Source organism: Enhydra lutris, unplaced genomic scaffold, assembly GCF_002288905.1.
Source record: "Enhydra lutris kenyoni isolate GAN:26980312 unplaced genomic scaffold, ASM228890v2 scaffoldscaffold67, whole genome shotgun sequence".
NCBI classification, from domain to species: Eukaryota; Metazoa; Chordata; class Mammalia; order Carnivora; family Mustelidae; genus Enhydra; species Enhydra lutris.
In genome coordinates, this window is record NW_019154151.1 from 8,207,120 (window position 1) to 8,219,003 (window position 11,884).

Consider the following 11,884-nt stretch of genomic DNA (forward strand, 5'->3'; position numbering starts at 1 on the left):
TAAAGCTTGAAATCTGGTAACGTGATGCCCCCAGTTTTATTTTTGTTTTTCAACATTTCCTTAGCGATTTGGGGTCTCTTCTGATTCCATACAAATTTTAGGATTATTTGCTCCAGCTCTTTGAAAAATACCGGTGGAATTTTGATCGGAATGACATTAAAAGTGTAGATTGCTCTAGGCAGTATAGACATTTTAACAATGTTTATTCTTCCGATCCAAGAGCATGGAATGGTCTTCCATCTTTTTGTGTCTTCTTCAATTTCTTTCATGAGTGTTCTGTAGTTCCTCGAGTACAGTTCCTTTACCTCTTTGGTTGGGTTTATTCCCAGGTATCTTATGGTTCTTGGTGCTATAAGTAAATGGAATCGATTCTCTAATTTCCCTTTCTGTATTTTCATTGTTAGTGTATAAGAAAGCCACTGATTTCTGTACGTTGACTTTGTATCCTGCCACGTTACTGAATTGCTGTATGAGTTCTAGTAGTTTGGGGGTGGAATGTTTATAGCAGCAATGGCCACGGTCACCAAACTGTGGAAAGAACCAAGATGCCCTTCAATGGACAAATGGATAAGGAAGATGTGGTCCATATACACTATGGAGTATTATGCCTCCATCAGAAAGGAGGAATACCCAACTTTTGTAGCAACATGCACAGGACTGGAAGAGATTATGCTGAGTGAAATAAGTCAAGCAGAGCGAGTCAATTATCATATGGTTTCACTTATTTCTGGAGCGTAACAAATAGCATGGAGGACAAGGGGAGTTAGAGAGGAGAAGGGAATTGAGGGAAATTGGAAGGGGAGGGGAGCCATGAGAGACTATGGACTCTGAAAAACAATCTGAGGGTTTTGAAGGGGCGGGGGGATGGGAGGTTGGGGGAACCAGGTGGTGGGTATTAGAGAGGGCACGGATTGCATGGAGCACTGAGTGTGGTGCAAAAACAATGAATATTGTTACGCTGAAAAATAAATAAATAAATAAATAAATAAATAAATAAGTGAAAATAAGAAAAAACTGAAAAAATAAATAAAAGTCTAAAAAATTTAAAAAAAAGAAAAAAGGAAGGCAGAAAGAGAGGAAAGGAGGATTAACATTCACTTGGAATCCTCATTCAACTGAAAATGGAATTTAAAAATAGCCAGGAATCAGAAGGTCCTTGTTTTAGTTGACTTCCTCTAGACTTGAGCTTATAGAGAAAGCACACTAGGACACTTTGAGAAACTTCTTAGTAAAAGCTCATTCCTCCTCACAGAAAACTGGTGTGGTTTTAGGTGGCTGTGCTAGTGATTAGGGCAGTCTACACCCTTTAGGTAGAAAAGAAAGTGTGACAATTGCTCTAGCCTTTAAGGAAAAATTGATTTAAATGCAAAAGCAGAATTCCCTCATTTTCTCCTATGCTTTTTATTTTAATATATAAAACTACATACATGTATATATCAACAGAAAATCTCTTCCCTCAGCTACACTTGAAAGTGGACCTCCAGGTGGTTAAAGGTTGCTGAACAGATCTTGCTGTTCTCAGAGATTAAATTTAGGTGGATGAGGAATTGTAAAGTCATACTGAATATCTCAGCAGATTGGTATCCCAAACACTGAGAGAAGAGAATAGACAAGGTTTCAGGTAGAAGGTCAAATTGATAGCCTCTGTTTGCTTGCAGATTTCAGACTGTATGAATATCTCACTGTTAGGCCTAAGTTTCCCATATATATATGTTTTGGAGAAAAAATTCTGATCTTACCCTAAAGACTGGTATCTTTCTCAATAAGACTATAATCATGTACTTAGGCTTTTCTCCTTTTAGCACAGCTGAAATGTGGCTATGTGGTGTTGTGTAGTTAACTGGAAGTTAATTGATATGTGCAACAATTTACCATGACTTTCATTTTCATCATGTAGACCACTCTTACCAATCCTGACATTCTCAGTGATAAGAATCAATATTTTTTAATATTTTTTTAAGAATCAATATTTTTTAATGGGTCAGTTATTTAATTAGGTTCTTTGAAAAATATTTATTTATTTTAAATGTTAGTTAGTTGACATACAGTGCAATATTGGTTTCTGGACTAAAATTCAGTGATTTGGGGCACCCCGGTCACTCAGTCAGTTAAATGACTGCCTTCAGCTCAGGTCATGATCCTGGAGTCCCAGGATTGAGTCCTGCATCAGGTTCCCTGCTCAGTGGGGAATCTGCTCTTCCCTCTGGCACTCCCCATTCTCGTGCTCTCTCTCTCTCTCTCTCAAATAAATAAATAAAATCTTTTATAAAAAAAGAATTCAGTGATTCATCACTTACATACAACACCCAGTGCTCTTCACAAGTGCCCTGTTTAATACCTATCACCCATTTAGCCCATCCCCTATCCACCTCCCTCCAACAACCCTCAGTTTGTTCTCTATTGTTAAGAGAATCTGTTATGGTTTGTTTCCCTATATTTTTTCTTTTCCCACTTCCCACATGTTCATCTGTTTTGTTCCTTAAATTCCACATATGAGGGGCACCTGGGTGGCTCAGTGTGTTAAAGCCTCTGCCTTCGGCTCGGGTCATGATCCCAGGGTCCTGGGATCGAGCCCCACATTGGGCTCTCTGCTCAGCAGGGATCCTGCTTCCTCTTCTCTCTCTGCCTGCCTCTCTGCCTACTTGTGATCTATGTCTGTCAAATAAATAAATAAATCTTTTTTAAAAAATTCCACATATGAGTGAGATCATATGGTATTTGTCTTTCTTTGACTATCTCACTTAACATAATACACTTTAGCTCCATCCATGTCATTGCAAATGGCAAGATTTCAATTTTTTGTTGACTGAGTAATACATATATATATTATTAATAAATATATAATGTTACATATATACATATATATGTATATATCACATCTTCTTTATTCATTCATCAGTTGATGGACATGTGGGCTCTCTCTAGTTTGGCTATTGTTGACCTTGCTGCTATAAACATCAGGATGCATGTACCCCTTTGAATCTGTATTTTTGTATCCTTTGGGTAAATACCTAGTAGTACAATTGCTAGATTATACAGTAGTTCTATTTTGAACTTTTTGAGACACCTCCATACTGTTCTCCAGAGTGGCTGCACTAACACTTCACAAGGGTTCCCTTTTCTCTGCAACCTCGCCAACACCTGTTGTTTCTTGTGTTGTTATTTTTAGCCATTCTGACGGTGTGGGGTAGTATCTCATTGTGGTTTTGATTTGCATTTCAGTGATGTTGAGCATCTTTTTATGTGTCTGTTAGTCATCTGGGTGTCTTCTTTGGAAGGTGTCTCTTCATGTTTGCTGCCCATTTCTTAACTGGATTATTTGTTTTTTGGGGTGTTGAGTTTGAAGTGTTCTTTATTGACTTTGGATATTAACCTTTTACCAGATAGGTTGTTTGCAAATATGTTCTCCCATTCCGTAGTCTCCCTTTTAGTTTTATTGATTGTTTCTTCACTGTGCAGAAGCTTTTTATCTTGATGAAGTCCCAATAGTTCATTTTTGCTTCTGTTTCCCTTGCCTCTAGAGACGTGTCTAGTAAGAAGTGCTATAGCCAAGGTCAAAGAGGTTTGCGCCTGTGATCTCCTCTTGGATTTGATGGTTTCCTGTCTCACATTTAGGTCTGTCATCCATTTTTTATTTCTTTTTTTGCATGGTGTAAGAAAGTGGTTCAGCTTCAGTCTTCTGCATGTGGCTCTCCAGTTTTCCCAACACCATTTGTTGAAGAGACTGTCATTTTTCCATTGGAAATTCTTTTCTGCTTTGTTGAAGATTAGTTGGCCATATAGTTGTGGGTCCATTTCTGGATTCTTTTTTCTATTCCACTGATCTTTGTGTCTCTTTTTGCCAATACCATACCATACTGTCTTGATGACTGCAGTTTTATAATAGAGCTTGAAATCTGGAATCATGATGCCTCCAGTTTTGTTTTTCTTTTTTCAGAATTGCTTTAGCTATTTGGGGCTTTTTGTGACTCCATACAAATTGTGGTTTCTTGTAAGAAATTTAGAACACCAATTTGTGAGGATTAATTCCATTTGTGGAAGAAAACACAGAGCAGAGGTAGCCCTAAAGCTGAAGAACAGCTTTGACTACTGACAGAATTTGTAAGTTCACAGCTTTCTGATCAACCTTGCACTGTTCTGTAATCTCATATTTCTCCTTTTCAGTGTTGAAGATCTCACCTTCCTGGTGTCTAGGTTTACAAGTCCTCTTCTTCTTGAAATAAGTATCAGTGAAATGTTTTGGGATTTTTCATATTGCTGGTATCAATTTTGGTGGAGGTGGCAATGATGAAATTTTGGAGTATTCTATGTAGAGGAACTCAATTGAGGGCCAGACATCCAGTCACAAGTAACAAGCCACTGCTCCGTTGCTTCAGGAAAACCACAATCTTGCCTTTGTGGCACCCAGTGAGGACTATCAAAATGGCCAGGAGTGAGGCTAGTTCAAAGTTTTCTCACATGCTGACTGAAAGGTTTTTTGCCATGGCTCAACAGTTTCAGGGTACATCTTCAGTAGGGTAATACGTAGGCATTTAGGGGAAGTTTAACTACGCTAATGCCATTTCTTATCACAATGAACTGGTTTTGTGATAGTAACAAGAACCTTCTCTTTCTTCTTTTCAACCCTGGATTTAGCTGTTGAATACTTCCTCTTGTACATGGTCTTTCTAGAATGCATAATTGATGGGGATTATCTGCTAATTCCTCTGAATAGACAGGGTTTCTGCTGCAGTGGGGCTTCCCCTTCTTTGGCATTTTAGCCTTGAGCTTACCCTCCTTAACCTTGCCACCAGCATAGCCTTCTTGGCTTCAGGTTTCTTCTCCTTAGTATCTGGCTTCTCAGCTTTTTCACTGGCCGTCTTGCAGGATGGGAAAGAAGACTCAATAAGAGTCAATATTAAGCTTGTACAGCTTAGCTTGCTCAAAGGATAAGGAAAATAAAAATAAAAAGCACCGAGAAAAAGCACAACTTACATTGTTGCAGCCATATTTATATATTTAATATATATATAACAATAATCATTTTCAAAATAGCAGTGACTAGAGTTTGTCCCTGTGTGAGCTATTAGACTGAGAAACATAGGCTTGTAATTATTAAGGGGGAAACAGACGTGAAATATAGACAGAAGGGATGTTCAATCAATAAATATGTGTACTTGGAGAAAAATGGCTTATCCTTTTAAAAAATAGACTAAATTACACTCTGAGTCCAACCACGTAGAACCATATGCATCTATTTATTTTTAATTTAATTTAATTGTGTCAATGTTCCAAGATTCATTGTTTATGCACCACACCCAGTGATGCATGCAATACGTGCCCTCCTTAAAACCCACTACAAGGCTCACCCATCCCCCCACGTCCCTCCCCTCCATAACCCTCAGTTTGTTTCTCAGAGTCCACAGTCTCTCATGGCTCAACTCCCCCTCTGATTTCCCCCCAACTCACTTCTCCTCTCCTTCATCTATTTTTTAAAAGATTTATTTATTTGAGAGAGAAAGAGCACCCGCACATGCAAGCAGGGGAGAGGGGCAAAGGGAGGAGAGAGAAAATCTCTAGCAGACTCCCCACTCACCAAGCATGGAGCCCAAGGCAGGGCTCAATCTCACAAGCCTGAGATCATGACCAGAGTGGAAATCAGGAGACAAACGCTTAACTGATTAGCCACCCCAGTGCCCAGAATCATACTCATCTAAAAAAAATTGTTTTTAATGGCATGAAGTAGATGATATCAGTACCAATACACCTCAACAACTCTAGTGGCAGAAAATCTTCACAAGGTACTTTAAATTTGAGCTTTTCCATCAGCTATACTAAGTGAAGAATCCTTAGTTGTGCCCAATCATTTAGGAGTGTGGAGTCTGCAAAGGTCAAGGAATTGGGGGTGGAAAGTCTTCAAATCCTCGCTACTCAATGTTTGGTCCCCAGACTAGCAACATAGACATCATTGGGAGATTATTAGAAATGCAAGCTCACAGGCCCCATGTCAGCCTGCTGAATGGAGTCAAACTGTGCACATAAGCAAGATCCTTAGGTGATTCATATTAAAGCCTGAGAAGTGCTGCTCTGGTTGTTAGTTGGGAGTTTGACTTGCCCAATTTCAAGCACCAGAATCATGTTTCTAGTAGCTAAATTTCAGCATCCACCCTCATTCTTAGTTCTGACAGCCAAACTCTAAGGAGCTATAAGTGCACCCTTACTGTGTACCTAGCCAAGTGTCAGGCCCTTAGAAAGGAACAGAAAACAAGGACACCCCCTCCATATTCTTAGGAGTAAATCCTCTGTTTGAAGAGAGAGGAGATGTATATAAGTGCCAATCCATCTCCTTTCCCACCTTCTCTCCCACTCCTTTCCCTAATGCATTTCATACTCTAGCGTGCTCTCTACTCTAGGTTAGAGTACAGCTCTACTCTAGGACTGACCTCTGTTCTCTAAATGTGCCTTGTGCTTTTGTGTCTTTGTATTGTCCCTGTTCCCTCTGCCTGGAACTTTTGCTGTCCACCCACATCTTCGATAGTTGAAATCCTACACACACGTCAAGAGCCCAGGCCTGCCTACCCTAAATTACTCTTGTCTACCATTCTCCAAGAGTGCTTTCCCATATGTGCTCCTTCACCATTATCCAGTAACACTTGGCTTCAGACTAGCTGTAAAGATTGATGAAACCTTCTGAAGAATAAAAGAAATTTCAAGTGCAATTTCAACTTTCTCCCAGCTAAACACAATAACCCCCTTAATTCTTTTTTTTAAAGATTTTATTTATTTATTTGACAGACAGAGATCACAAGTAGGCAGAGAAGCAGGCAGAGAGAGAGGAGGAAGCAGGCTCCCCGCCGAGCAGAGAGCCCGATGCGGGGCTTGATCCCAGGACCCTGAGATCATGACCTGAGCCAAAGGCAGAGGCCTTAGCCCACTGAGCCACCCAGGCGCCCCAACCCCCTTAATTCTTGAACTTAAGGTTGTTTTTGACCTCCTCTTCTCCTTCTAAATGTTTTATTTCATTTCCAAAACACTACTGAGGTAAAGTATTACCAAAACATCTCTCCTAGTTTGAAATCAAATTTTAAGACTTCATAGAAATTTTATATGTTTCACTCAGGGATCAAACTATCAGTCCACAATCAACGGACTAGACTAAGAGTACTTTGCACCCTTCTACATGTCTTACACAAAGCAAAAAACACACAAACATATGCGTGAACCCAGAGACTCTAAACAAGCCTCCCGAATGAATAACAAACACTGGGTGTAATTTTCCGTGAATACTCTAGATGGTAGCATTGTGCATATTATTATTTTACTTATTTTTATTGGTTCCCTAATTCATCATTTAATACATCAGGAAAGGCCTATGTGCAGAGGGGATATAAAAGGTCATATATTAATAGGTAACCATGAAAAGTGAAAATTAATAGCGATATTAGAAAATTTCCATAATTCTATTGCTTCTCAAGCCAGTTTCACATCTCTCTTTTTTCATTGTCTAATTTCTCAGAATTGCAGTCCCAACCATAGACTCTACTGCCTTATCTTACCTCTCACTCAATTTGCCAACCTTTGCAGTCTGACTTTGTTCCCCTCCCCACTCAACCCTTCTGAAATCATTATTTCTTTAAGATATCCTGTGGACTCCTGGTCCCTACATTCAAATGATTCTTCTCAGGGCTCATCCTAACTTATTTCTCTGAAACATTTACAAGGTAATTACCTCCTCCTATTTTTCCTCACTATTTTCCCAAGTTCCTTACTTTGAAAAATTTCAAAATTTAAAATACATAAGTTTAAAGACTACTACAATAAGCAGCCATATAGCTTTTACTTAGCTTCACAGATTAACATTTCACTACCTTTTCATCATCCCTCCTTCATCTCCCCCTTCTGCCTCCCCCTGTCAACTTCTACCCCTCCTGGTTTCTCTCCAGACATCATGACTCTCTAAATACTCCAGCATATGTTTTCTAAGTTGCAGATATCATTCAATTTGAATTCTAGGTTTTTTAACATGCATCTCCTAAGAATAAGATTATCTTCCTTTGACACTCTCCATGAAACTCTTAGCTCTCCTTCCCCTCCCTTGGTTCTCCACCTACCTCTGACCATACCTTTCTAGATGCACAAGGCAGAGGGCAAGGGGACATGAAAAGTCTGGTCCTGGTTCTGCCACAAACTAGCTCTGCTTTGAAAGAAAAAAGAAAAAAGAAAAACATTTTCTTTAATTATCAAAGTAATATATGCTCATTGTAGAAAATAAGAATAATACAAGATTTAAAGAAAATAAAAAGTATCTAAACTTACCATCTAGAGATGATTTCATTTTTTAGTATGTCCAATGTGTAGTATATTTTATATAATTGAGCTGATAAAATGCATATAATACTCTAACCTGTTTTTTATTTAACATTGAAAAGAAGAATTAAAATTCTTCATAAAACATTTTTATTGGCTGCATATTGTTGTATTGGATATAATCTTAAAGAAAAACAAACACTTTCATTTTTTAAGTGAACAAAGGGTTAAACAGATAATTCATAAAAGGATACAAATTAATTAGAAATCAAAAATAATTTCAAATTAAATAACACACCATTTTCACATATGAAATTAATAAAAATGTTTTAAGAAAAAAATAACAACCAAGGCTGGGAAAAAATACAAGAGAAAAGATAATCCACAAACATTGCTGATTAACGTGCAAATTAGTATAATGGGGGGGTAAAATTTAGTAGTATATATTTTTAAAACCTTAAAAATATATATACATGGGGCGCCTGGGTGGCTCAGAGGGTTAAGCCTCTGCCTTCAGCTCAGTTTTTGGTCTCAGGGTCCTGGAATCGAGCCCTAGAGCTCTCTGCTTTCTGCTCTGCTGAGCTCTCTGCTCAGCAGGGAGCCTGCTTCTCCCCTCTCTCTCTGCTTGCCTCTCTGTCTACTTGTGATCTCTCTCTCTGTGTCAAATAAATAAATAAAATCTTTAAAAAAAATACACATGCACTTTAACCAGCAAATACACTTGTAGGAATTTATTCTAAAGATAACAGTAATTGCACCACCATGTATGCACAAAGATGTTCAATAGCAGGGTGATTTATTAGAAATTATTTCCAATTTACAGCTAAATAAATATAACATGGGATTAACTCAGTAAATTATGGTACAACCATACAACAGAATAGTAAGCAGTGACTAGCTACACTGTTGTATTAACTATTAATAGAATTCTAAGGAAATAATAAGACTATGTGAAAATTTTGATTTTCTGTGTTTGACATTTCTGTATTCTTTGAAGCTTTTTTTCCCAATGAATGTGTGTTATTTCTATAATTACTAGGGAATAAAGATTTTTTAAATGTAGAAATATATTTATTAACATGAAATATATCAACAATAAACTGGTAGTTGAATAAAGTCATTTATAGAAAGCATGTATGATGCTATCATTAACAGCTTTAATAAGATACAATTTACATACCATAAAGTTCACCCATTTGAAGTACAGTTCCATAGGTTTTGGTATATTTTCAGAGTTGTGCAACTATCACCATATTCTAATTTTGGAACACTTTTATCACCAGTAATTTATTCCTTTTATGACTGAATAATATTCCATTGAATGGATATACCACTTTGTTTATCCATTCATCAGTTGATGGACATTTGACTTCTTTACATTTCTTAGTTATTATGAATAACATGGTCATGTGCAAGATTTTGTATGGACATAAGCTTTCATCTATCTTGAGTAGATAACAGGGAGAGAATTGCTAAATCCTATGTTTAAACTATGCTTAACGTTTTGAAAAGCTATCAAAGTGTTTTCCATAGAGGCTGCACCATCCTACCTATGTACCAGCAATGTATAAGGTTTCCAATTTTTTCACATCTTCACCGATATTTGTTTGTCTATCTTTCTTATTATAGCCATTCCGCTATGTATGAAGCAACTTTGTGACTTTGATTTGCATTTCTTTTTTTTTTACTAATGATATTGAACATTGAACATCTTTTCATGTGTTTATTAGCCATTTCTATATACAGTATTCATCTTTTTTATCATTGAATTTTAAGAGTTCTTTGTATGTTCTATATATAAGTTCCTTATAATATATATGACTCCACAAATATTTTCTTCCAGTCTGTGGATTGTCTTTTCCTCTTATGGCTGGTGCTTTTGGTATCATATCTAACAAAACACTGCCTAACCAAGGGTCACAAACATTTACTCCTATGTCTTCTAAGAGTTTCATACTTTCAGCTCTTACATTTAAATCTATGATCCATTATGAGTTAGCTTTTATGAACGGTGTAATGTAGGGGGTCTAAGTTCATTCTTTTGTATATGGATATACAGTTGTTTATCACTATTGGTTGAAAAGAATATTCTTTACCAGAAAATTGTCATGGGTCCTTTGTCAAATATCAATTCATTATAAATATTAAGATAATTCTATGGACTCTCAATTCTATTCCATTGATCTAAATCGCTATCCTGTGCTGGCACAATATTGAGTTACTGTTGTTAACCATATATACATATGAAGAGAAAAACAATCTGAAAAAATACATCAAATTATTAAAAATAAAATATTTTATTGTACAGCTGTACCATATGTACTTAACTACTTCCCTATAGTTGGATATTTTAAGCTGTTTCCACATTTTCACTATTACAAGTAACATTGTGATGAGCATCCCTCCAAAAAACTACTCTATTTCAGATTACTTCCTTAGGGTGGACTCCTATCATTGGACTCACTGAGACAAAAGTAATAAAATTTTTAAGATTCTAGATAGAGAAGAATGAAGGAAAGAAAATAGGGAGGAAGAAAGGTAAGAAATAAACATGGTGAAATTACATAATAGCTGTGTTCATTTATATTCCCAATAAAATGTGTTACTTGGAGGAACTCATTTACCTTCTCTGTGCCTTGGGTTTCTCATCTGTCAAATGAGGTTAACAAAGCCAGCCCTCCTTTGTTAAAAAAGATGCTGTGAGAATCAAATGAAATCCTTAATACAAAGAGCTTTAACAATTTTAAAAGTGCTACAGACACATAGGATATAAATATTTCTGTTTATTTTGTCCAAATATATTCAACAAGCATTTATTGAACACCTACTTCCTATAGAGAACTATGAAGAAATACAAAAATGAAAAAAATAAAAATACATTTAAAAGTGGGGAAAAAATCCATTTTGAAAATAGAAATTTATTGACCAGATTAGAGGCAGAAACCATAGCTGGTAAAAGATATTAAAAAAAGAAAAAAACTTGTAGTACAGAATGGGAGAGTCAAGATGGTGGAGTAGTAGCAGACTGAGATGACATCAGGTCGCAGGAGTTCAGCTAGATAGTTATCAAACAATTCTGAACACTTGCAAACCCAATAGGAGATTGAAGAGAAGAAGAGCAACAATTCTGGAAACAGAAAATAGACCACTTTCTGAAAGGTAGGACTAGCGGAGAAGTGAATCCAAAGCAACAGGAAGATAGACCACGGTGGGGAGGGGCCAGCTCCCAGCAAGCAGCAGAGCAACAGAGTACAAAATCCGAACATTTAGAAGTCTGCTCCACTGAGAGACATTGCTCCAGAGGCTAAGTGGGGGTGGAGCCCTCACGGGGACAGTGTAGTCCCAAGTCCCACAGGGTCACAGAAGAATCGGGGGTGTCTGAGTATAGCAGAACTTGCAGGTATCAGAGCAGGGAAGCCGACTACAGAGACGGAGTGGAGGAGTGAGCTCTCAGCTCGAGGTTGCCTTAAACAGTGACCCACAGCACAGTCAGATCACTGCTCATTGAGCAGGGACTCCACAAGTGGAAGATTTGGGGAGACACATCTTTCTCCACTGGAAGAGCAGCACGGCAAGAATCTGCTGGGTTTAGAGACTC

The 11,884-nt window shown here is 37.4% G+C and overlaps 1 pseudogene; it reads right to left on the reverse strand.

Annotated features, from left to right (window-relative positions):
• Positions 1–4,000: 4,000 nt before the first annotated feature.
• LOC111159205 lies at positions 4,001–6,508 on the reverse strand (annotated as a pseudogene).
• Between the last annotated feature and the right edge of the window lie 5,376 nt (positions 6,509–11,884).